This window comes from Pimephales promelas, chromosome 13 (assembly GCF_988280905.1).
Source record: "Pimephales promelas chromosome 13, fPimPro1.hap1.1, whole genome shotgun sequence".
Classification (NCBI taxonomy): Eukaryota; Metazoa; Chordata; class Actinopteri; order Cypriniformes; family Leuciscidae; genus Pimephales; species Pimephales promelas.
Genome location: NC_142781.1, coordinates 25,281,753 through 25,308,767, shown reverse-complemented (window position 1 = coordinate 25,308,767; position 27,015 = coordinate 25,281,753). Strand labels below are relative to the sequence as shown.

The 27,015-nt window shown below is 39.1% G+C and overlaps 1 long non-coding RNA gene across 1 annotated transcript in view; it reads left to right on the top strand.

Annotated features, from left to right (window-relative positions):
• Positions 1-215: 215 nt before the first annotated feature.
• LOC148976853 (uncharacterized) overlaps positions 216-27,015 on the top strand; it is a 64,592-nt gene continuing 37,792 nt past the window's right edge. The window contains exon 1 of the long non-coding RNA XR_016145926.1: positions 216-414. This is a non-coding gene — a long non-coding RNA (uncharacterized LOC148976853). The remainder of the gene's footprint in view (positions 415-27,015) is intronic.

Genomic DNA, 27,015 nt, shown 5'->3' with positions numbered 1-27,015 from the left:
ATTTTTTTAGTGAAATAAAAGATTCGATTCAATGGGATAAATCAAAATAATGGTTAGGTTATGGACCTATCTTTTGCTGTCTATGGACCTATGTCCTCGGTACAACATGGACAAAGTTATTTAACTCCCTCGTTTCCTGTGTCGTCGTGCGTGAATCGGTGTATTATGAATTCAGACACTGGCAATGGACTTTGATTAATCAATTGGGGACGCCCCGACTATGTTACCTGGCACGCATCAACCATAGCCTTTTTCATCAACAGTATTGCTGTAGCTATAACGCGTCAGAATTGATATAGTGGTATAATTCGTTTTTATTTATTATCACTCTTCGCTGACATCATGGAATATGCGTTTTCTACAAGACGCCAGAACGTGACAACATTGCATAACGAGAACACAACAACGCCACCGGTGAGTTACCGACGCCTGTTTTTTTTAAACGGTTGTTTTGACAATGGGACCGGTTTAGAAAAATAGCAAATTATCTGGCCATTGCAATGACTAGTGTGCTATCCAGTTCCCAATTTGTGTCACTCACACAGGCCCTTCAGAAGAGTTTATTCCCTTGGGTGGAACCGCCTCTAAAGTCAAATACACAAAGTTTTCAACAGGCAGTCTCGTTTTACTGTGTGAGAAGTCGATGTTTGTGCTTTTCGGTCGACTTTGCCCATTTTATATGGCTTGTGATTGTTAACAGATTCGTGACAAAGGGCACGAGGGTCAGCTCACCATTAAAATACCTACATGGCAGATAATTTCTGTGTAGAGAGAAAATGGACATTTTCAGTCATCTCTCTGTCTGCACTAAATCTAATACCAGCTGATGAGTTGGTCATTTTTCAGTCATAGATGATGATGCTGCACATAGCTTGTGCACAACATTGACAAAATGGATTTAGATGGCTGTTTGTTTGTGTTTGGAAGTTCATTTCTATATTTCTAGATACAGTGTGAAAATATAATTTCAAAACCAAGTCAAAACCCACTGTCAAACCAAGTGTTCATAAAATCTGTCCAACATCAGTCCCATGCTGTGGCCATAAATCACTCCTTTTTATAGCGCCCTATTTCAGGGCAGCCATTTGAGGTAATGTCCACTACAGAAACTATTTCAGGGCAGCCATAATGTCCACTACAGAAACTGTAGTGGACATTATGGAGTGCACTTATTTAATCCCACAATGCACAGCAAGAATGATTGTACAACCGATGTATACTCGGAGGGTAAATACGCATTATGCACCGTGAGGGTCGGGGAGAATTAAAGGGTCAGTTCACCCAAAAATGAAAATTCTGTCAGTATTTACTCACCCTCATGTTGTTCCGAACCACTTTGTTCTGCTGAACACAAAGGAAGATATTTGGAAGAATGTTTTAATCAAACAGATCTCATTCCCCTTTGACTACCTGGGAAATGAGATCTGTTTGATTAAAACATTCTTCCAAATATCTTCCTTTGTGTTCAGCAGAAAAAATAAACACATAGAGGTTTGGAACAACATGTGGGTGAGTAAATACTGACAGAATTTTCATTTTTGGGTGAACCTGCGTCTCAACCTTTACAGTCTATGGTCTCAACAGTAAATTTAATTCACAGTGAATCCTGAAGGTTTTAATTGATTTGTATTTGTTGATTAAGGTTTATACAAGCTATTTTCTATGATGTATGATAAATAGTTTCATAGTCCGGAATCATAGTCCGGGAACTTGTCAAATGATATTAAATAGAAAGGCCTATCTCAAAAGTGTCAACCCTTGCAGATTTGCTCACTTGTTTTTATCCATTTCTTTTAGTGGACTAGGTCTAGTGGTCTAATGTAGGGATCAGTAAATTAGGGTATAGGGTTGTGCTTTTAGAATGTCTTATAATACCTTTGGGAAACAAAGTCTGTGATGTATGCGGTAGCCTAACTGTATCACACAATGTGTTTAAGTTGTATGCTTCATTGAGTGAAGTTGTCTCAAAAAGGATTATTTTTTATATTATATTTATTATGTTTAAAAAGTCTTAACTTTAGTATTCTAATCAAATCCACCTTATTTTTCAGTGGCAGTTAGCTATTTCTTATGCATGTTTGAGATTCACGGTTCTTAGAAGTGTGAGGTAAAGGTAAATTACTAGAATAACAACAAACTGCAGGACACAGTAAAACTATTTGCACAACAAACCAGTGTGATTGATTACAATAAGTCAGAAATATCAGTTGATATTGTGTCTGGGTCATTTATCACAGTGAAAATGAGCCGTTAGGGTAAGCGGATTGCATTTTGGGATACAGCAATACCACATTTTTTTTTTGTATAATGTAGAATGTTTGGATGTTCCATGATACAAAAAAACAACAAAAAAAAAAAAACAGGAAATATGCCATTTTAACTGATGAAGCGTTGTTCGATCCGATCAATACATCAATGATGAGTTTTTCTCTCATAAGCGCCACTGACGGTTGTCATCTGATGCACAGTCTACTGACTGGATTAACCCAAACTCCATGGCCATTCCTGAAGGTGAGAGGTCATTGGAATTATTGCACCTCTCTGCATTATTTTAGAACAGGAATGTCAGTGACCACAAAAGACTGCTTTAGCCAGATGATCAATTAAGTCCATAGGCAATCCGTTAAAGTCAGGGTTGAAATCCAAAAAATGATGCTCTGGTGGATCCAGGTCAGAGGTGATCGTGAGGCCACATGCTGTCTGCTCAGTCATGTGTAAAGTTTTGAGAGTCATGTTTCGGTCTGTTTGAGTCACATTACAAAGAGATATGCTGGCTTGTGTCACACACGGAAAACAAAAACCCTGACAAGGTGATGCAAAAAGAATGACCATGTCAAATAAAATTGTAATTTTTGCAATAATGTCTGGCTGACTGTACATTATGCATTATTTAACTCAACCGCCATTTGACTGTTGCTAAATTCTTCTCATTTACTGATGCTCTATGTCAATCCAATCACGCATGACTTTCTTTCTTCTGTAGAACACAAAAGAAAATATTTTGGAAAATGCCTTCATGCAAAAACAGTCAATAGGATCCAATCTCAATGTTGTTTGTCACCAATTGACTTTAACTGTATGGACAAGACTTTTGAGAAGACAAAATATCTTATTTTGTGTTCCACAGAATAAAGAAAGTGCTTGTATTGGAATGAGATAAAGGATGAGCAAATGATGACATTTTGATTTTTGAGTGAACTATCCCTTTAAAAGGGCATTTTAGGATTAGTGAAGTGTTTGAATGTGTATACAGTATGTGTGAGTTTGCAGTGAAGAACTGTAGCAGGTGGTCATCAGTCAGGTCGGACAGATGTCCTTTGGCTTGTGGAGGTCAAAGAGAACAGACTGAGCTCCGACCTCCGGTGTGCTGAGAAGGTGAAATTCTAGCACAGTCTCTATCCCCATTGATCGGCCACACTTGAGCCCGCATTAGGTTGCATCCACACACAACAGCATGCTCTAATGAAATCAATCTGCTGTGGGTATGCCTCGCTTTGGTACTAGAGACAGGAGGAGGATTTAAAAACCCGTTACTGTACCATCAACATCAATCCATTGGGCTTTTCAGTTATATATACTTAACGTAAATAACCAGCTTTGTATTGTTACAGTGACGACAATAATTGTAAATTAACAATATGTATACTTTTTCTACCATGTTAACTGCACATAGATTTCCCAGTTTATTTGTCAGCTTAAAGGTGGTCTAAGCGGCGTTGGGTGACGTGACTGATGTCATTTCTTGTTGACGTTCGAAGTTTAGAGAGCAATAAGTCCCTCCCCTTCCGGTCGACCACCATGGTACCTTATTTCGGAAAAAATATGTATGGTAGTCAATGGCGAGAGACAACAAATATTTTTATCTCGTTTGAATTGTGCCCTGAATTATACACTTGTTTGTCAATTTAAAAGATACATTTAAAGTCAAGAAATTTGCAGTTGGATGTAAAACTGTTGAGGTAAAAAGCAAAGACTACAAACCCAAAAGGTGCACATTTTCTCTCAATGAATGATGCTAACTTTACTGAAGCTAATGTCTTTTATTATTTCTATAGTCTTACGTTATAATCGCAACGTTACGCCAACATGCCTGAGTGTTTTGTGCCAGACTGCATACACATACGAGCAATGGATCTTGCTTGTTTCGCTTCCCGGGAGATGTAGTTCATTAAGCGATTTTCACATAAAACTAAATGTTACTCTTATGTTTTGACAAACTGTGACTTTCTTGACTTTCATAATTATCTTTTAAATTGACAGACATCTTATGTGTAATTCAAGGCACAGTTCAGACGGAATAAAAAGATGAAATAATGAGCTGGAATCGGAGGGGAGGGACTTAAGGCCCGTACACACCTGGACGGAAATCAGTGCGTATTATTCGCCAGCATTTTTCAAAACGTTTTTTGTGTTCACACCCAAACGATTTTCGCTGACGATGAGCCGAGTGAACATGCAAATTCATTCCTTGACATTAGATGGCGTCAATTTGCTCTGCAATACCACTCCATATCAGTTTTTTTTATCAAGGTGTTTGTAGTCCCTGTCGCGTTTGTCATATAGTTCTTTATGTTCTAGCACCAACGAGACCAGCAGCTCTACATTCATCTTGCCTTGCATCTTCCTTGTCCTATTTCTTCCTGGCTGTGTAGCTTATATCTTCTTCGCAGTCGTATATGTGTGCTCGGCAAGACCGTTTTGTGTTTGAGCGCCCCCAAGTTCTGTTTTACTGTAACTTCAGAAGCTCCAAACACGTGAGCAAAAGAGCAAGCATTGGTCGCAGCGCGTCAAACTAAGAAAACAAACCCGAGGTGTTTTTTAAAAAAAATGACACTTTTACACGTTGGTGAGCACACTCACATTGGTGCCCTTTGTTTAGTCACGAGGCGTTAAACGTCGGCGAAAACGCGCTCGAAATTCGTTCCTGTGTGAACAAGCCTTTAGGGTCTCTATTGTCAAACAAAACGGAGGCTAGCTAGACCCTCGCTTCTCCTCATCTGTGCACTAACCTCCCAAACCCCACCCCCAAATCCTTCTTGTCGGTTATTGGCTGGAACACTGTTTGTGTTTATGCTTCGTGGTGCGGGTTGGCCCAGTTTGTTTTTGTTGCTATTTGTGGAGCCTGGGCCGTCTAGAGACCGCGTTTTTTTACAGAGTGTTCAGGGGACAGGCAGCTGGCGGATGGTGAGATGTTTGCTGTGACAAAAAATGTTTTGGCTTTAAAAAATGTGTGACATTGCTCAGAACACCTTTAAGTCCTTTTAACAATCCTGACTTTTGTTAAATCTCCAGTTCATACTTGAGAGTTTTTGTATTCACGCCCATGGACAGTTGGGTTGAGCCCAGAACATTATGGGTGTTGAAGTGTCCCTACTTTTTTGGCAAAAGTGAATGCCACACCTCTTTTCTCTCTGTCAGCAGTTTGCATATAAGCCTCGTTGTATTAAAAGCCCATCTTTTCAGCTGTGAATTAGCCTACCCGTTTTACAGATCTCATCGAAATACATTGGAAATTTCTATGAAAAGTGTTTTTAGAATAAATTGTAAAATTTCAATCATTTTTATCTAAAGAAATTATTAAATCATGATTTGTTTCATAAGCAGATGTCACACGCTTAGTGAACGACACCTGATGTGTTTTAAACTTTTGCATGTTGTTACTGTTTCTCAAACATTTATAAGAACATTAGTGTTTTGTTCTGACAATATTTTACCCCGTGGCACAGCTCAGTGACACACAATCTCCGCTCTAGACAAAGTAATAAATTTCTCATCTGTGAGATAAAGGGAGAGTGTATGAGATGATTACCCTCAGATGTGCCATATGTGTGAGTTTACCCACAGTACACGCAGAGCCGAGAGGATGGAGGGAGTGGAACCTCCCCACACTTGTTCTTTTCATCCCTTTATTCTTGCAGGAAGAGGCACATGTATATTTTTTGAGGGGGGGTTAGGGGGCTGTGAGTGGTGTGTTTTCTCTCAGTAGGGATAATGCTAGTCATTAATCATTGTGTCTCGTGCTGAAACGGCCTCCTGCTTGAAATGTCACTGGGATCCGCTGTGCCCAGCGCCCGCTACCGTTCATCCGCTCCGTTAACCGTTCCTGGGAGCCTCCCGCTGTTTCACACACCTGGAATTGAGCCAACCGACCAGGATATTTTTAATTCCGCTTCCCCTTTACCTCAATGCTCAGGAATGCTCTCCCACCTACGTGGCGTCTGCTCGCCATTACTTTTATTTGAAATTCAGATCTATATTTGCTCATCAGAAACACATGCTACGCCGGGTAAAATGCACACAAGAGCGCTCACAATGAGGAACATCTTGGAGCCCATAACTTAAGCTCTCTGTTAAATTGCCCCGAACCATGTGAATATGTGTATCTATGTTACAGGAACACAGGAAATACCATCCTGTTATCCAGGTTTTTGATTTATATGTCTACACACAACCTCTCGTATATCGCGCTATGAAGATACGCTTAGACCAGAACCAAAGAGACTGAGACCCAGGACAGTTTAATTCAAGCTTACACTTTCATTTACAGTGAGTTACAGACACTCTTGCATGACTTTGAAGTGGATCCTTTATGTTGGAATGATGATGCGTGGCATCTGTGCACTTCATGCTCACGGGGGTCATGTTATTGTTGTAGTGGGAAGTTCTTCACATTATAAAAGTGTCCCAGGGAAGCAAAATTTTGAGGAACTGAAACATGCTTTTGAGGTAACGTGTAATTTACACACCAAACTTCCCCTGGGGCAGATGCTTCGCTGACTGGCTGAAGGAGCAAATTTTGGACATAATGGCCACAGGCTTGCTGCCTTTACCCCCTTTTTGTTTAAAACTGGAATTTGAATCGCATAAATAGGACAAATCTGCCCGGTTTTCCTCCTGGACCCCATCTTGGTAAGTTGGGGGAAGTTTCTTTGATCAAAAGCACTGAAAAACGGTTCCAGGGCAGGATATTTTCTCGCTGTGTTCTCAGGTTTAGACTGAGAAGGAAGGACAAAAAGGTCTACCTTTTTTCTGCAAACCTTTGAGGGGAGAACCCACGGGTTTTTTTTTTCTGGTAACGCTACATTCCACTGCAGCCATGACAGTTGGGGTGGTCTTATGTACAGTATGTTTGCATGTCTTCATGCTTGTCTCTGCCTCACAGAATGAAACATCTTCAATGAAAAGTTCAACCCTCATGTTTTGTTGAGATGAGCTTTACTGTGAGTTTTTAGGGTTCCAAACATTTAGTAAAATTTCAAATCAAAACATAAATGATAGTCTTAGCCAAATTCATTAATGAACTGATGATTAAAGCCAAACTGTTAAATTAATTTTTTAAAGGGATACTCCACTTTTTTTTTTTTGAAATAGGCTCATTTACAACTCCCTCTGAGTTTCACAGTTTTCAAATGCATTCTGACGATTTTCTGATATTTAGAAGAATATCAGTAACCAGACAGTTTCTGGTCTCATTGATTTCCATAGTTGGAAAAAAATATATGGAAGCCAATGAGACCAGAAACTGTCTGGTTACTGATATTCTTTTAAATATCAGAAAATTGGCTGAATGAATTTGAAAATGGTAAAACTCAACTGTTTAACTCTGGGGGAGTTGTAAAATGAGCCTATTTCCAAAAAAAGTGGTATCCCTTTAAAAGAACAGCATTCATTTTAAATAGAGATCTTTTTGTTACAATGTAAAAGTCTTTCATGTCACTTTTAATCAGTTTGATGTGCCCTTGCTAAATAAAAGTATAACATTTTGTTTTACTTACAACAAAAACTTTTAACAGTAGTGTAAATGACTGAAACTAGACTTCTGACATGGATTGACCCAATAGTAATTTCAAAATGTATTTTTCCACCCTCTAAATATTTTTTTAAAAGTTCATCTGAATTAAGTAGCTTTAACCATTTGTTAGCCACGTTTTAAGTCAGGGGTCTTGGAGACCCCCAAAATCATTTTAGATATATCATAGCTTGATGCAAGTTTTATTTACAGTCAGTCCTTTTGGAAAAATCATGAAGTATCAACCTGATTCAACATTTTCTGAGACATTTTCTGGTGTCTCTGAAACCTCAAACATAACTTGAAGGTGGCATTTCTATCAATTTTAAGTGTGATGATCCTTTATAGTTAACATGATCAATAATATTTAACATCTGAATATTTAATATCTGAAACGCTTCTTGATACGCCTTTGATTGGCTGACAGCTCTCTTGCGCTAATTAGGATTGCTTTAACAGAGTGCCCACTCCTCCCCCTGTTTTACATATGTACTCTTTATTTAAATTGGCCCTGTCATATGCAGATAAGCGGGCACATTGTAGTGCGAGGGTCGGCGAGTTTCACACTCATGTTGGATGAGGCTTCCTTTCTTCTGACTGCACAAAAACAAAGCATGTTAAGCAAAGGGAGGAGGAAGCTGCCAATTAGAATCTACAGGCCTGTGGAGCTTTGGCTGCTGATTGGCTAATTGGGTGTCTGAACAGAAAGCTCTCTCGCAGTGACGCAGATCTCATGCCTCAAACATTAGTCTCACGCTTTCGAGGTGTCTTTTGTGGCTTGATTCATGGATTGTTGTTTGTTTCTCTTTATCCAAATTTTTTCCCTCCTGCACAGAAATACTTGGATCATGTCCTGTGATGTCAGTGAGATGAGGTTGTACATCAAGATGTCGCCTGGTATGATTTATATTATGCCTGACAAAAACGACTATACTTTCAGAACTATATTAGTTCTCTTTCTGTTTTTGATGATCTTCAGAAGCATTTTTAATACTTTTTGACAAAATAATAGCTTAATGATTAGAGAACAACACAACATTTTCATTATGGATATTTTAATAAAAACAACAGTTAAACAATTATTACTATTTGGTTTGAAATATAAATGGAAATATATATTTTTTTAATCATCAAGCTAGTCTATGTGACTTTCTCTTTAGATTTTATTACATTTGAAAATAATTTGTTATTATTTTACAGGGGTAGCAATAACAGTGACTGGAATTACGGTGGGAACTATGGTAGGGACGTCCATGGTAAATGTTATATAACATGTTTGCGTCAAATTGTATCAGAATATGGGTAGATTTGTAACTAATACACATAACACACATATTCTTTTATGTAATCAAATAATAGTAACTTCTGTAAAATGTGGATTATTGCTGGTGGAATATGATTATGGGATTGGCGGAACATTAGGAGTAATTGCAGCAAAAAAGGTCTGATCTAGATTATTATTAGATAAGGTCAGTGATTTTATTTTTTTAATTTTTGTTTTTAGATCAGCTCAGTGATATTGGTAGATTATATGGACTTTATGATGTCATCTCTGTGAGGGAGTTAGGATGATCTGTGACAGTGGCTTCTCTCTGTCAGCATGCACTCACTCACCCCGATATGCATAATACATTACAAATGCACACTATTTTTATTCTGATGCATTATGTATAACATTGTCTGTGACGTTCTGGCGAATGGTAAAAGTATTTGCTCATATAGCTGTGTTGGAGAGAGACTGAGCTGACTGAGGTTGCGTTTGTTTGTCTAGTTTCGTCGTCTTGCATCTTTCCTGTTCTTTGCCTGCTCAGAATATTTTTTAACTGACAATTCACCCAGAAATTTAATTTGCATCATCATTTACTCGATGATCCTCGTGTCGTTTAAAAACTGTATGACTTTTTTATCGATAAAATACATTTTTAAATGCTCTCTTTTGTGTTTGAGTGCTCTCTGAGCTTCAGAGGTTTCTATTTACAGCATGTTTTTACAAGCATTGAGCATTGTAGCCAAACACAATCATAGCTGTTGAGCGCGTGAACGCATTGGCCAATCGGAGGTGCTAGTCAGTAAACCAGAATCAGTTAACACCGCTGAAAACGCTCAAAACATTTTGTTTTGTTCAACACGAGCCACATTCTCGTGAATCCTTTCGTGAGTCAAGTCTCCTTTATTTATATAGCGATTTAGCTATACAATACAGATTGTTTCTAAAGCATCTCTACAAAGATTTTTAATGTACTGAATTCAACCGTTTTTGCTCTGGTTCCGACTACTAAAATTGTGGTACTGTGACACGATCTTCTTTTAGCATTTATTCAGTCACCTCCTCTGACCAGTTTGTAAGACGTAAAACAAATATGCAAACGCTACATGCACAAAAAGGCACTTCACAAAGTCATTCTGGTTATTAGCCATTAAAATTATTTGGGTGCGTATTAGGGCTGCATGATTTGGCAAAGGGTGCGATAAATTTATGCGCAGATTGTCAGAGCAGCACAGCTGATGGGTAAATGCTGCTCCATTCTGCATCCATGTTATTAAATGTTGTCTTTTGTTGGACAAGAGGTTCGTAAATCATGACTTTGGAAAGATGTTTGACTCGTGTTGCTTTTTCAAATGAACGTCATTAGTGATTCCAACTTGCTGTTTTTGCAGAGCCGTGCACTTTAGCTGCGCATAAAAAATAATAGCAGTCTTTTTGCGTTTTCATATTCGCGATAAGCCAAATCGGTTTAAGTGCGATTACATGTAAATTAGCAAATAATCGTGCAGCCCTAGTGCGTATAAAGAGATTCGTGATCATTCTGATTAATGAATAAATCATTTAGACCGTTTTTGTGAACTGGATCAAGTGATTCATTGATTGGAAATCACTATTTCTCTTGGACACAGTTGCCATTGTATGACTTCAGAAGACCTGGAATAGAGTTCACAAGTCATATCAACCAATTTTATTTTTATTTTTTTGACATTGTAGTCAGAGCTTGACAGCCTCATTCTCTTTTACTGGCATTATAAAAAGGATGACCAATTATTCTTCACGTTTTTTATTTTGTGTCATGTTTGAAATACAACGAGCTTGAATTATTCCTTTTCAAAACTGAGCCATGCCTTATCCAATTCAGGCCAGTGGAATGGGGGAAAGAAGGAAGGACCAAAAGAAAACATCATTGAATGAAAAATGAAAAAGAAAGAGAAAAGATTTAAAAAGAGGGTAAAAATGGTGGAAAAATGCCACTCTAAAGGATTTGGCTTGAGTTCTGTGCTTTATATTGAGATCTGATGGCTTTTGACAATAGTGAGCCCCCTTCTCCCCCTATCCAGATGCCTCTACCCCTGAGGGGGATCTCGGGGGCCCATGGCGCTCCGCTCCTGGGAACTACCGTGGGTGATTGACCCCCCGCCTCACCCACCTACGATGCTCGCCTGAACAGAGCGCCGTGTGTAGGACAGAGCGAGCGGGCCGACCTCAGGGCCTCCTAATAAGCAACAGCAGCCATGGAGCCGGACTGCTGAAGAGATCCAACAACAATGATTGTGTAATGATATGGAAATGACAGCAAAACTTGAGCTCGGCTACCGGCAGTGCCGTGATGGGAGGCTTGTCCAAACTCATTAGGGTTTCTGTATGTGTTTTCTGCGGGCATGCCCACTTCTGATCGGACTGTTTTTCTTTTAACACGTGACGTGTGCATGCAGTGGTTCAAACCCGGTGGGCTCCATGCTTGCGATGTACGATTGGACGGTGAAACCACCCGAGCTCGGGCCCCTTATCATGTACAGCACACAAATTACGCGAAGCAGCATCCATCTGCCGCACAAATAGAGCTCCAACTCGAACCGGCGCTCTGCCATTGTTCTGGCCGTTCGCCGCCCCACCCGGGGTAATTCATGTGCCCCGCTACTCTGCTCACCCGTCACTGGCTATTCACTTAAACCTGAAACATTTCCATGGGCACAAAGGCTTCAAACATGGCAGTGACAAAGGAAAGGATTTTTTGCGTTTCTATTCTTTTCCTCCTCTGTCTTTCTCCTTTCTTCAAGACATTGTGTTGTTTAATTGGTTGTGCTTGGTAATTTTGTCTCTTGTCTTCTCCCATACTGAGTGATTGTGTGGGGACGGACGTTTGCTTTGACTGGATCGGACAGGAGTGGGCTTCCCTCCCGTATGCTGTGAGCCGCCTACCTTTGTTAGGTACGCGGAGTTCGGTTCGGGCTCCGTGTGTGGTAAGGTTAGGGAATCCTGCACGGATGTCGTGGGAATGCTAAGGAAACATCCCTCCTCATGCTGCTGAACGACTGCGATGACCCCTCCGTGACGCGCTCAATGAATTCATATCTCCGGTCTTGCTGGTGATTAATGATTCTTGGCGCTTTCGTGCCGGAGCCATTGAAAAGCCCAGCAGTGAGCCTGTACAGTATATTTTCTTTGTTGCAGTGACTGTGTGTGTCCTAACATGCTTTTTTTTGGTGAATTCCATACTGTATTGCTGGCTGAAAGAGTGTCAAGGTTAATGAAGAGAGTGGAAAAGCGGGAGAGGGCGAAAGAGAATAAGGGAAAATGAATTTGGCTTTGTCTGTACACAAGAGAAGGTGTGTGTATGTGTGCTTAAATGCATGCGTGTACATTTGCAGAGAGAGAGAGAGAGAGAGAGAGAGAGAGAGCAAAAAAAAGAGGGTTCAGCGAGTTTATTACCTGGAGTCAGACAGCTCATCTCAGCCAATCCTGCAGCGCCTCTTTATTGTACAGCATGTGGTTGTGTAATACACTTTTCAGCCAGAGCTGGGATTCTTTGTTCACTGCACCTAGGATCCTGCAGGCTTTGTTCTACACATTCACTATATGTCCTACAACCTATAAAACGCATAATTAAAATAATATATTTCTTTAAAAAAATCATTATTTCATTTATATATATATAATTTTATAATACTGCACAATTAGCGTGTGTGAATATCAATTTGTGTGCTGCCTGGGCATTTAAATGTGTTTTTGTTTTGTTTTTTTAATCTTGTGTTAAAGATTAGATAACTGGAGAGATCAAAGTAGAGAGAAAATAGTGAGCCCCCTTGTTATGCTAATAACTAGCCTATTTATTATTGTCTGCGTCAGCTTGACAGCTAGATTCTTAAATGTACACATTTATTTTTATTCAATAAAATAACTAATATATATAACGTTAAGTTGTAGAGTACTATTATTATTATGTCATATTTTTAAATAAGTGTTTTGTTTCTGGAATACACGTACTTATAAACCAATTACTGTGAATTAATGGTTTTTTTTTTACACAAAATAATAATTTGTGTAAAAATAAATCATTTTGGGTGGCATAGTCTTTGTTTCATAGAGCCATCGTCTGTAACTTGAGCAGACTGCATGAGTGCTAGGAAAATCAATATTTATTTATATAGCATGAGCTGAATGTGCAAGTGTGAGAGCATATGAAGCATTCCAGACAGTACGTGTTTCATGTGTCCTTGGTAAGCCCTGCAGTACCATGTCTCCCCTGTCCTCTCCCCCCACCCCCTCATCTGCCTCTCGCTTGCATAATGGCAGGAGCGAGCGTGTGTGCGAGGCTGGATGTATAGTGCAAAGGGATGATCTCATGTACGGTTCGTTGCTGAAAAGCAGCCAGGATTTCATCATCCGTCTCCTTTCTTTCTTTCCTATAGGATCTGTAATGCCACAGTCTGCCTCACTGGGGTGCCATAGACCTATGATCAAACCAGGGTACCCCACACAGACATACACTTGCGATACACACACGCTTTCTTGCAACACTAAGCATTAAGCTCTGGTGCAATTGATACATTTTGGTATCATAAAATATTTTTTGATTGTAGGGCAAAATTGCACATCTCTTAGTTTGTAATGCTCACCGATAACTGATTAAATGGATGATTTGCAATAAATATTAGCCTTCAAACTGGTTTTGACAGCATCAACTGTTGTGTGAATGAATCTATAATGCCTGTCTAATGAAGAACTAATAAATGTCTTATTATTTAGCATTTTTTCCTGTCATGTAATGACTATACATACTTTTACCAAAGATCTCACTATTCTAAAATGTTACAGTCTGGATAAACAAGCAAAAATGTTATAGGACAGAATAAATTCAGGCAAACACATAGACCAAGGCACTGTCAGAGAGTAAGAGGGAGGGACCGCAGATATAATGACGGACAGCTAGAGACTGCAGAGAAGGGATGTGAGAAAGAGGTGTGGTTAGGTGGACTGCATTGTTAGAAGTAGAATAAATCAGTCTGGTCAGTGTCTGCAGGGCTTTATCAGTGTAAATCTGCGCATAGATGTGTGTCTATTTATGCTTTGTTTCAAGGTCATACTGCTCCCACAGCTTAAAGGTTCAATTATGTAACCTAGATATTAATGCCTTCAGTGTATCTCTCACTGCATTTCTGGATTGTTGGGATACAATGATTGACAGTCATCTGTGAGACAGTGTTGTTATCATTAATGGAACCTAGAACTATATATATAAAAAACATTTTTGTTAAAGCTGCATTCCTTAGCATTTTGGGGGTTAAATATTCTCCAAGATACATATTTGAGAAAATATAACCAGCCAGTGTTCAAAACTATCTGCTTACCTTAGCTTGAATCAAAGCGGTAAGCTTGTAATAATTTTTTTAACTCCAGTGGTACTGGTGGATTTCCGCGGGAGATTCGAGCATGTCTTTGCGTCATTACGTCACATCTGTACACATAAAGAAGGAGTCTCGGCTAGTATAAGCTATATTGCGTGTGAGGATGCTAAGGTGGAGATTTATAGCCTTTTCTCATAGCACTTGATATAATTAAACATTTCAATTTGATGGTGGATCCAGAAAGGTTCAAGCGACAATCACCAGTGACAACTGGAGACTCACCCTGTAAAATGCAAAAGACTTTGTTCAGACTTTGGAGTGGCTACAGAAAAAAAGAGACTGCAACCGGCCAATGCGAAAATAAGGATGCATATCGGAAGGACAAAACATAGTCACGCATGCTGACGTTGTTAACATTAATAATATGAGAACAAAGTATAGTTTGCACGTTTTTGCGTGATATAAGCGATTTTTAGATTTAATTAGCGGGATTTACTGCAATGTCAGAACCAGAACTAAAGTGGATGTTTCTTACTTGTTCAGATTACATTTTGTGGGGAAAATTCTTATGTTGGTCATACTTTCAAAAATAATAATCTGTGATTCCGAATGCCCGTATCCACACCGGCTTGGTGATTGACAGCCTCACAGTCTCCTCAAATATTGTGTTCATCCTCTCTGTGCCGTGTCGAAGTACAACTCGCGTTAAGTTGATAATTCCGCGAATGACTGCAATTGCAGATTTCGAGACGAGATGGCCACAAAGAGGAAAAACTGCGGACTGCAGCTTTAATTGAAATAAAATATAGGATGAATTGAAAAATGAAAGAGTTGCTTTGGAAATTAACAGAAATAAGTTTGTTGATCTTCTAAAATTTATTAAACTAAAACTGAAATTATTTTTAAGTTTATAAATGTAAAAAAAATGACAAGCACATAACACTATCAAATTAAACTATAGATAACTTATAGATGCATTGTGTGTTTTCCCCTTAAATCTGTTGCAATGAGGGATTTAGTTGGTTCTGAAGGTGTATGTACTTGTGTGACAAACATGTTGTTTCCGCTCAGATCTCGGAGGCCTTTTCTCCGCTTGACCTGGGTGTGCAACATTTTGACCTGTCAAAGTGTCTGGCAGGGGTGGCCCATAAACCAGCGGGGTGTCCGAGAAACCCTTATGTCTCTGCACACTTCAAGCCTTTATTAGAGAAACAGGAAAGAAATGAGGGATCTAGAAAGGAAAAGGGGAACCTTCACTCTTTAGGAGGCCACAGATCCATTTTCAAGAATAAATGTCACACGCCTCAAAACCTAGTAAAGTCGTCACAAAGGCTCTTAGTTGAACCCAGTGCTCTGCAATTACCTCCACACGTTCTCTCCGTCTCTCTCTCACACACACACACACACCTGGTTCAGTGAGTGCAAACCTGGCTAATCTGTCTGCCAAACACCACCCCACCTCTTCCTCTACACCCAGCAAACATCTCATCATCCCGACTGAAGTGTCATTGTGAAATCCCTGAAGTCATTAACAAATAATTAATTAGCAGCCCCCTGAGGGAATGGATTAAGACCTCTGCAACGATGTTTTGTTGCACTCTTGGGAAGAGAAAAGGGGGAACTGCAGGAAGAGCCATATATATGTATGTGTGTGTACTGTATATATATTTTATTTATTGTGTATTTTAATTATGTATTTTTATGTTTAATCAACAGTCTATATTGGGGAAGAAAAAGTGTATGTACTGTATATATATATACTGTATATATATATATATATATATATATTCATTCAATATGGACTTTTGAATATATATATATATATCTATTGAATATATAATGTTGGGTATAATGTAAGATTGTATAATGAGATTTTATAATGTAATCTCAATGCTTGGTTTTCTGAGGGTTGAAGGACATGTGTCTGTTGAGAAATATCTGTGGGTTAATATTTAAACAAATCACTAATTAGACACATTATTGAAATGAGGCAGAAAAGCAGCAGTAAAGGATCATTAAAGTTTACAAGAGGACTTTTAAACGTCGTAAACGCACAGACACGCCAACAGGCTTTGCTTTAGGTTCACCCTTGACCTTAAGAAAACTCACATGCTGATGAAGCCATTAGCTCCACCACGGCCCATCTCTCCGTCTCCGTCTCTCTCTCTCTCTCTCACAGACAGCTGAAGAAACTGCCCTCGTCTGTCCCGTCTCGTACGAATGACCTTGTCCTGCTCGACCTTGACCCTTCCCACTCGTCTTGCCAGTGTGAGTGACATCATCACATGGTTGGATTACAAAGTTTCAGCAGCTGTCGCTCTTAAATCCTTTTAACCTCCTGTCATCCCTCTCTTCCTCTTCTTTCTTCCTTCTCTCCTCCTTTTGTTGGATTTTGATGGAGGAGATGGGGATGGAAGAACGACGGCCTCCCTAACTCACCTATAAATCTTTTCTGTTGGGATGAGTTTGAAACACGCTCACACACACACACACTTTCTTTACCCATTCAGATACAGGTGTGTGTGTCCTGTGGTGTGTCAGTCTCTCAGCTGTCTCTCAGTACAATGAGGACTGACCCTGGTGTTGAGGTGATAGTAGTGCTCTAATGAACACTAATGAATCAGATGGCTGACAGTGTGAGCACCAGGAATCTATTGTGTTCACGTCACCTCAGTCTTGATGAAGAGATGTGTGTGTGTGTGTGTGTAGCCTAAAGCTATTCGGCCAAATCAATCTATCAGAAGATAAAAGAATTAACAGCACACAGGAGTCCAGGAATAGAGGGAGATTTGGACGATAATTCGCTTGTCGACGCTAAACCTATGCTAATTCTCGGCACAGTAATTGCTCTGATGAATCAGTTGGGTTTTGTCTTTCATCTCTTTGTATGTGGCTCTGTTCTGCAATAGTCTTCTTTTGAGTATTTTTATATCCCTTTGTTCAGCCTCAACATTCAGCATATGTCTCCATTAGTAATAGCACAGATTTTTACCTCATCGAAAGCAGCTTCTCAAATTAGCTACAGAAACAATGCCTTTTTTTTTGCACTTTCTTATGTACAGTATGCAAAAACTACTGAGGTTAACTGACGGATTATTTTCATGTTTTGGCTAATAACTGATAAAAAGACAGACATTAAAATTCTATTCCATTTTGTACACTTAATTTTGTCTAAATAACATTGAAAATTAAAATAAATTGTTAAATTCTTCATTTAATTTAGAAAACGCAACATAATTACAGAATTGACAATTGAATATTAATTTTGTAACTTGCTAAAGATTACATTAAATGTTTTTAAAGATTATGATTAAGTTAAATGATGGCAAAGGTAAAATACACACATATATATATGTATGTATATATATATATATATATATATATATATATATATATATATATGTGTATGTATGTGTGTGTGTGTGTGTTAAAACGGGAAATGAGCATACACAATTAAATATCCAATATTGAGCGATTATATGTTCAATGTCATCTGATAACAACTGTAATTTGAATATGATGTGATAAAACTGAATATGGTATGATAATTTGATGATAACTGTAAAATGAACTAATAACTGATATGTTACCAATAAAGTAATATAATAAATGACAAATAAAAGTTTAAAAACTAAAATCAGTCATCATAAATGCTACAGTGAATTCAAGCAACACAATATAATGAGAAGAGGGTTATTTCACATTTAAATATGAAAATGGGGGGAAATGCACCTTTTGAATATCGAATATTGTCTGATAGTGATAAATAAAACAAATCTGTAAAATATATGCAGAAAAAATATATAGAATCAATATATGCTGCATAAAATCATACCAATTGTGCAAAGACTTTTAAAATTTGTTATAAAATTTTATTAAAATTTGTCATCTGTGATATTTACTTTAGTCACTGTATTTATATAGCCATTTATTTATGTTATTGCAAGAATAGAAAAAGGGGCTTGACTTCGTTTATTCATTCATACAGACAGTATCGAGCTGCTCCTTTCAGCTATTGTAAAACAAATTGAGTGATTATAGTAAATGTTGTCAAACACGAGCTGAGCAGATGTAGTTATGCTCTGAACACTGCTATTTCTGAGGGAAATGGAGAAGTGTGTGTCTAAATAAAACCCTCTTTGGAGTTGTGTAGAGCTGTTCAAGGTTCGTGAAGCATATGAGGCCCGGAGGTTGACCTCGTTATGGTAAATGGATTCATTATTGCTAATGATGAGAGTGGCTTCATTTGCATCCTTGAACAGTTTTGACAGAGGAGATGGCTAGTTCCTCTGGGTTCTTAAGGGAACACTTCGCTATTTGTTGCAGCGTCAGATTCGGCATTCAATTATCTGATCTGATTAGTGTATCTATGGGACAGATTTTGGGCGTATGTGCTTTTTTATTATGTAACCAGTAGCACAATGTTGTGTGAGTAATTTCTTTATGTATAACTTGTAGTTTAAGTCCAGCACACACACACACACACACACACTAACTAATTATGCCAGTGCACACCCACACACTCCCCTCACAGTATGACTTTCACATCTGATGCCCGCACCGTGACTCAACAAAGAAATTAATAAACAAAGCATAAAGTAAATAACACTCATACGCTCATTGTGTGTTTGTGTAATTGTTTATTTAATGAGTTCAGAGTTATATCAATGTTACTTTTTGGATGGAAGAAAATTCGAACCACCGATATACTTTTTCTTTAATACATTTATTTATTTATTTTTTTGCAGTAAAACCCACAAAAATTTTAGGAAAATTAGGGATGCAGTTTATGGGTACCAAGTTTATTTGTTGTGCACAAAACATCAGTGTGTTATAAATATTAGAAACATATTATATATATTTTTTACTATCACCTTTGAGGTTTAATTAATGTATTAATGAAAATATGAATTTCTTAAAATTGAATTCCCATATTTTACATTTAGATTGCCTTCATCTAATGCTCACCTAAAGTTAATCTTTAAATAATGTAATCGTATAATATCCATTTTCACACTCCAGATTATAATGTTAGTGTTTTATTTTTTATTTATGAAAAAATAGAATATACTTTTAATATCTGCATTTAAAGGTTATTGGCCATAACATAAACATAAACACATAGTGATCAACTTATCAGTATTGATCCGAATTTTAATATCAGGACTTCCATACTTGCATTTGTGCAGTTTTGATGACTTTTGGCATGGCTGTGATTACACTCTTGTTTAAATAGATGCTGTTGCGGTGTGGTCTGTTGGCACTTGAGGTGGCAAACGCACTGGAGGCAAGTTGTATTTTAAGAGTTGTGTCAGAGTCACCTTGTACTTTAAGTGCCCCTCTGTGCTTTATACAGCAGCTGTTCCTTATAGATCTCTCTCCTTGCTACACACACACACACACACAAACACACACACACACACACATCAACGAAACTGATCTGCCACCCTGGGCAATCAGCCAACACCATCCCCCCCCCAGTACCACCTCAGAAAACACACACACGCACACACACACACACACACACACACACTCAGACATCACAGCCCAAACCAACAGAACATTCCTCTGGGCCAATGTTTAGCTTTAATCCCATAATAAGAACCTCAGCTGTCCAGGAAAAGAAAGAGGACTTTCCGCTGTTGAAGTCAGACACTTCAGTCTTCTCCTCTCTTACGCTCTTCCTTTTCATTCTACCTTTGTTCTCCTCTCTTTGTTTTAATTTGGAGCATTTGGCTCTCTCCATTTGGCTATTGTCCTCTTTTGGTTGAAGTCTCTTTCTTTCTTTGTTTCTTGTTCTTTCCTTTACTTCACGTTTGCAGTGACTTATAGTTAATCATGAATTTGTTCAAGACCACACACAGACATGGATGATAATATAAGCAAAGGCAGTCTTGCATCCCACATTAGCATTGATTTAACATATAACCCTGGTCCCTAGCTCTCTGAATAGTCTTTATGCTGCTTACACACTGAAGATGCAGCGTACTGGGCGGCACAGCTCTAAGCCTAGTGGTATTCTGTGTGTTGTTTCGTCGTGGGGTCACTGTTTCATGACCTTTTTAAACTCGGGGCACTAATACACCAGCATGAACTAAGGTATTGAAGAGCTGAACTAAGTGTGCCATCTTATATGTGTAATTTTTAATGTGATTACAATCGGCAAAGCTTCATGACTGAGGCCCCGTCCACACTACTGCGTTTTCGTTTAAAAACGGAGAATTAAAACGAATACGATCTCCGTCCACACCAGCGTTTTATCTGCGTATTAAAATTGATCTCCGTCCACATTAAAAGGACTGAAAATGTGGATCACGTGACTATTCACCAACACTGGGGATGCACGTGCCGGTGTAGACCGTGGCTGACGAATCAGGGAAGGAAACGTCATGACTGATTACACTCAATCATAGAGCCGAGTGTGAGCCTCTGCGTCAGCGTTTCTAAAGTCCTCCATTTTGTCCCGTCTTCACTAAAACACCCTCCGGAAATTCAAAACGCAAAATGGAGCTGCACCGTTTCTAAACTTCTCCGTTTTAGGTCTTCGTTTTTTCCGTTTTAGTCTGGACGGGAGGTGCAAACGTTGCAAAAGGTCTCCGTTTTCGTTTAAAAACGGAGGATTAAAACGAATACGATCTCCGTCCACACCAGCGTTTTGTAATTGATTTCCATCCACATTAAAACGAGTGAAAACGCGGATCACGTGACTATTCACCACCACTGGGCATGCGTGTGCCGGTGTAAACAGTGGCTGACGAATCAGGGAAGGACACGTCATGACTGACACCCAATCATAGAGCCGAGCGTGAGCCTCTGCGTCAGTGTTTCTACAGTCCTCCATTTTGTCCCGTCTTCACTAAATCGCCCTCCGGAGATTCAAAACGCAAAACGGAGCTGCAGCGTTTCTAAATTTCTAAGTTTTAGATCTTCGTTTTTCCGTTTCAGTCTAGACGGGAGGTGCAAACGTAGCAAAAGGTCTCCGTTTTTTCAACGGAAACACAGTAGTGTGGACGGGGCCTGAGACTTGGGCCTCAATTAGTATAGCTCTAACCGTTGTGACGGTTTTGGAGAAATAGCAATATAACACATTCAAAAAAGATAAAAATAATGTGGTGGCACTTTGGTACAGTGATGTTTTCCGATTACTTTTACTTGCTTGCAGATTTCTTACTTTTTCTTACCTGGGACAGGCTTGGCGATCGGAGATAGCCACGATCAATAGCCGTGTTTCCACCGCAGGAACTTTCTCCAGGAACTAGGAACTTTGGGGTGGTACTCTGTGTTTTTACACCGCAGGAACTAGGGTCTAAATGAAGTTTTGGGTAAAAATGCCGCCCCCCAGAAAGTCCCTGCTGGTGAGGTAGTACTTTTTCAGAGTTTGGGAACTTTCGGAGTGGGACTTATGCGTTGAACATGCTGATTGGTTCTTACCACTTGTTTTTTCTGCCCGATGGCACGCGTTCGCTCCATCCATCTTACGGTCAATGTCCGCTGATAACAAACGTCTACTTTTATATCTAGAATTACAAGCTTTCTGAATACGCTTTGGGTGCTCGTCTCTTTTCTGCCGTTTTGTTAATTATCTCGTTAGTAAACCAATCGCACACAAAAGCAGCACAGCTTGAATCTCCTCCATACAAAACTCAAAACAAACGTGCAGACTGGGAGGAGCAGTCGCCCGCAGTTCAACGTCACTACTTGCTGACCATACTTGCATTAAAACATAAGAAAATGTAAACATTAAAAAAAATCTCTTTTTTATGGGTAATAGCGCATGTATTTGCCAAAGTACACTTTTGTTATCTCATCTATGTCATTATAGTGTTTGTAGTGCAGCGTATGAATGAGCAGTAGTGCATTTGTGGGTCTGAATGAGTACACATGACATGAGTGTGATAGCTGCTGTTAATGAACCTCACTGTCAAGACTTCCTCTGCCTGAAGATATGATTCCATCAATAGTGAGATCACATTTGGAGATTAACCACAACACACCTGTGCAGTTTACACACACGCAAATAGTTCTTAGCTGAAGAGAGACAGTTAATTGTTATACCCTAATGCGTGTGCTTTAAAACTGTTGCCCATTGTGTTGTCTATTCGTCCAGGTGGTGATGGAGGGATTTAATAGGTTAGAGAAAAATACAACAGATGGACCAGTCTACTGTCTGTAACCTAGATTCCACTAATATACTAATCCACAGTCGCACACAGTCTCCGACACTCTCAGGAGGTATGTTTAACCGAAACATCGGAAATGTATAAAGTGCGACTGGACATTTTCCAGTGTCACTGCGTACTGTTATCTCTTTGATTTAAAATCATTGCATTAGCTCAGGGGTGGTTTGAGATTAAAGGAGTTTGGTCATGTTTAGAACATAGTGGAAATCCAATCGTGAGAGCTTTGGGTTGGTTACATGGCAAGTGGGAAAGCAGGTTATAGCTTGTGTTATGCCATGCCCATGAAAGGAGTTGATGGGTTTGGTGAGGAGTCGGCCTTTCAGAAATGAGTTAATTGGAAATCCCCTAGTTACACAGTGCAAATATTGTTCTAAAAAAGAGACAGAGTGGGAGATAGAGAGATTCAATTTGCAAGTCAAAACATTGCTGATTTCAAGTGTCATGTTTAGCAATTAACTAAAGATGAAATGTTGGATTTCTCCTCTAGTGGCGCTTAACAGAATTACAATATTAATGACTTTTCAAACAGGTTTCTCGAACACTCCACTTATCTTACATCGGCCGACCAAACAGGTAGCCCTGCCTAACACACGATAACACATGCCATTTGTTGGAATGTTTAAGTGTTATTTTAGCATTATTTATATATTATTATTATTATCATCATCAACATCTAATCAAACTTGATAACTGACCGAAACATGGGAAATGTATCATCGGAAAGGTCCAAATTAAAAACAGACTCCTGATCCCGCCCCTAAACCTACCCGTCACATGGGTTTAGACAAATCGTACAAATTCGTACGAGGAAGGTTGTACAAATTCGTACGAATTGGTCGTGAGAGAGCCTTAGGCCGTGTGTCCACCAAAACGTTTTTAGTCCGCTGAAAACGCTTGACGCTCTGCTGAAGATGCCGTGCTTTGGGCGCTTGATAGCGTTTTGGCAGCGCAGCGATTTTTCCATTTAGACGTTTCATTGTTAAGATACAGAATAACAGCACAGTTTACTTGTAACTGATTTCGCAGATCATTTGTTTCATACTAAAAATGTATTTTTCATCCATTTTGTTGGGTTAGCTCTGCTGGTTGATGTCGTTGTACAGAAGGAATGTTGTGACAGTTGGTCCATGTGGTTTAGTCCCGCCCCTCCTCCACTATGATCGGACGGGTGGGTAAAAAGTGACAGTGATGAGTGCTGCGTTTTATCCAAAGTTGAACATTTTTCAACTCTCGGCGACCAGTAAAAAACAAAACACTCAGCGCCTCGTTACGCTCATGGCGTTTAAAAAAACGGCCTCCACCAAAGTTTTTTTCCTCGTGCCTGGCATATGTTTTCAATTGTTTTCAATGGGAGCGCCGCGTTTTTTAAACGCCATGAGTGTAACGAGGCGCTGAGTGTTTTTTTCACGCTGAAGCGCTGAGCGCCCAGCGTTTTTTACTGGTCGCCGAGAGTTGAAAAATGTTCAAATTTGGATGAAACGCAGCGCTCATCACTGTCACTTTTTACCCACCCGTCCAATCACAGTGGAGGAGGGGCGGGTCTAAACCACACTGACCAACTGTCACAACATTCTTTCTGTACAACGACATCAACCAACAGAGCTAACCCAACAAAATGGATGAAAAATAATTTTTTTGTATGAAACAAATTATCTGCAAAATCAGGTACAAGTAAACTGTGCTGCGGATATTCTGTATCATAACAACGAAGGGTCTCAATGGAAAAAAAAACGCTGCGTTGAAAAACGCTCTCAAGCGCCCAAAGCACGGCGTCGTCAGCAGAGCGTCTGCCGTTTTCAGATGGCTAAAAAAGCTTGGGTGGACACACGGCCTTAGAATGTCATCTGAGATTGAAGGGTTTTCCAGGACAGAATGAGACACCGAATGGTCGTCAAATTGAAGAAATGCAAGTTTTCCTTGTTTAATATTCAACAATAATTGTTGAATAATACACAAATAAACAAGATACAAGTCAATGTGTTACAAAAATACAATGATACTAGTGTCTCCACAACTTGGATACTTTGGAAGTTTTTAGTTAATATTTTGAATTGGCCTTTATTTTTATATTTTCAGTTCTCATTTTAAATTTAATTTATTTATGTTTTGTAATTTTGTTATGTGCTTTTGTGAAATTTATTAAATTTGTTTAATTAAAAAAAAATACAATTTAGGTTTAATTTATTTATATTTATATTTCAATTTTAATATACACTCACCGGCCACTTTATTAGGTACACCTGTCCAACTGCTCGTTAACACTTAATTTCTAAGCAGCCAATCACATGGCGGCAACTCAGTGCATTTAGACATGTCGACATGGTCAAGACAATCTCCTGCAGTTCAAACCGAGCATCAGTATGGGGAAGAAAGGTGATTTGAGTGACTTTGAACGTGGCATGATTGTTGGTGCCAGAAGGGCTGGTCTGAGTATTTCAGAAACTGCTAATCTACTGGGATTTTCACGCACAACCATCTCTAGGGTTTACAGAGAATGGTCCGAAAAAGAAAAAAACATCCAGTGAGCGGCAGTTCTGTGGGCGGAAATGCCTTGTTGATGTCAGAGGTCAGAGGAGAATGGCCAGACTGGTTCGAGCTGATAGAAGGGCAACAGTGACGCAAATAACCACCCGTTACAACCAAGGTGGGCAGAAGAGCATCTCTGAACGCACTGTACGTCGAACTTTGAGGCAGATGGGCTACAGCAGCAGAAGACCACACCGGGTGCCACTCCTTTCAGCTAAGAACAGGAAACTGAGGCTACAATTTGCACAAGCTCATCGAAATTGGACAAAAGAAGATTGGAAAAACGTTGCCTGGTCTGATGAGTCTCGATTTCTGCTGCGACATTCGGATGGTAGGGTCAGAATTTGGCGTCTACAACATGAAAGCATGGATCCATCCTGCCTTGTATCAACGGTTCAGGCTGGTGGTGGTGGTGTCATGGTGTGGGGAATATTTTCTTGGCACTCTTTGGGCCCCTTGGTACCAATTGAGCATCGTTGCAACGCCACAGCCTACCTGAGTATTGTTGCTGACCATGTCCATCCCTTTATGACCACAATGTACCCAACTTCTGATGGCTACTTTCAGCAGGATAATGCGCCATGTCATAAAGCTGGAATCATCTCAGACTGGTTTCTTGAACATGACAATGAGTTCGCTGTACTCAAATGGCCTCCACAGTCACCATATACTCAATCCAATAGAGCATCTTTGGGATGTGGTGGAACGGGAGATTCGCATCATGGATGTGCAGCCGACAAATCTGCGGCAACTGTGTGATGCCATCATGTCAATATGGACCAAACTCCCTGAGGAATGCTTCCAGCACCTTGTTGAATCTATGCCACGAAGAATTGAGGCAGTTCTGAAGGCAAAAGGGGGTCCAACCCGTTACTAGCATGGGGTACCTAATAAAGTGGCCGGTGAGTGTATTTCCTGCTATTATTATTTTTGCTTCAACTTGTTTTAGTTAGATGCCAAGGCAACATTTCTAAGTCTCAATTAGTTTAAGTTTTTCATCTTATCTTTATATATATATATTTTTTATTCAAATTAATTAATAAAAATATAATAAAGATAATAACCCTATTAATTCTTATTGTTCTCTCCTTTTTTTGTATTTAACCTCTGCTCTAGTTTGTGTACTAATCAGCTAATACTTTAACTTGGTGATCTGTATTACAAATGTTATTGGCTCTTTTGACAAATTGCTTTATTTCTCATTTGTAAGTCGCTTTGAATAAAAAGTAAATACATGTTAAGTATAAATGTTGAGGAAATCAGCCGAATGACTTCATTATAGTTGCTGATTACATAACCAGAATATAGAGTATTTAACAGTTTATTTAAAAACAAAGTTACACCAGCACACAGGAAATATACAAGCAATAATTTCTCCTCTATTTAGCAAACTGTTGTCTGTCATGCGTTAATGGTTTGCTTCCCACCAAACTTAACTGACCGTGTTAATGGATTACTAGGCATTGAGAATTAGACGGAGTCAGTCAGACAGGCTTTGGGGGTCTACAAGGTCAACCAGGACACCTCCGTGTATCAGACCGTGTGAGACCAAAAGGTTGTAACCTTGTCTCTTTCCCTTTGAACGTTAAAATATTCTCCATATTGAATCTGATGGCTTGAGAATGCAAGTTATCAGTATGCAAAAGTAGTTGTCAAAATTCACTGCTAAAATTGCATGTTTTGTCCTTGTTTGCTCTTAGATGTGCATGTGCAGGGTTTGTCCTCTACAGTAAGGCTGTGTGATTTATTTAATCAAATTCATTATTTTTTTAATCAATTTTGGCATCAATTGATATGAAAACAACATAGAGTTAAAAATATTGTATTGTCCTTTTGTCTGTGACTCTAATTTTTTTTCATCTTACTGTCCTCAAATTGTTTGAGTTTTGACCTACATTTTGCATA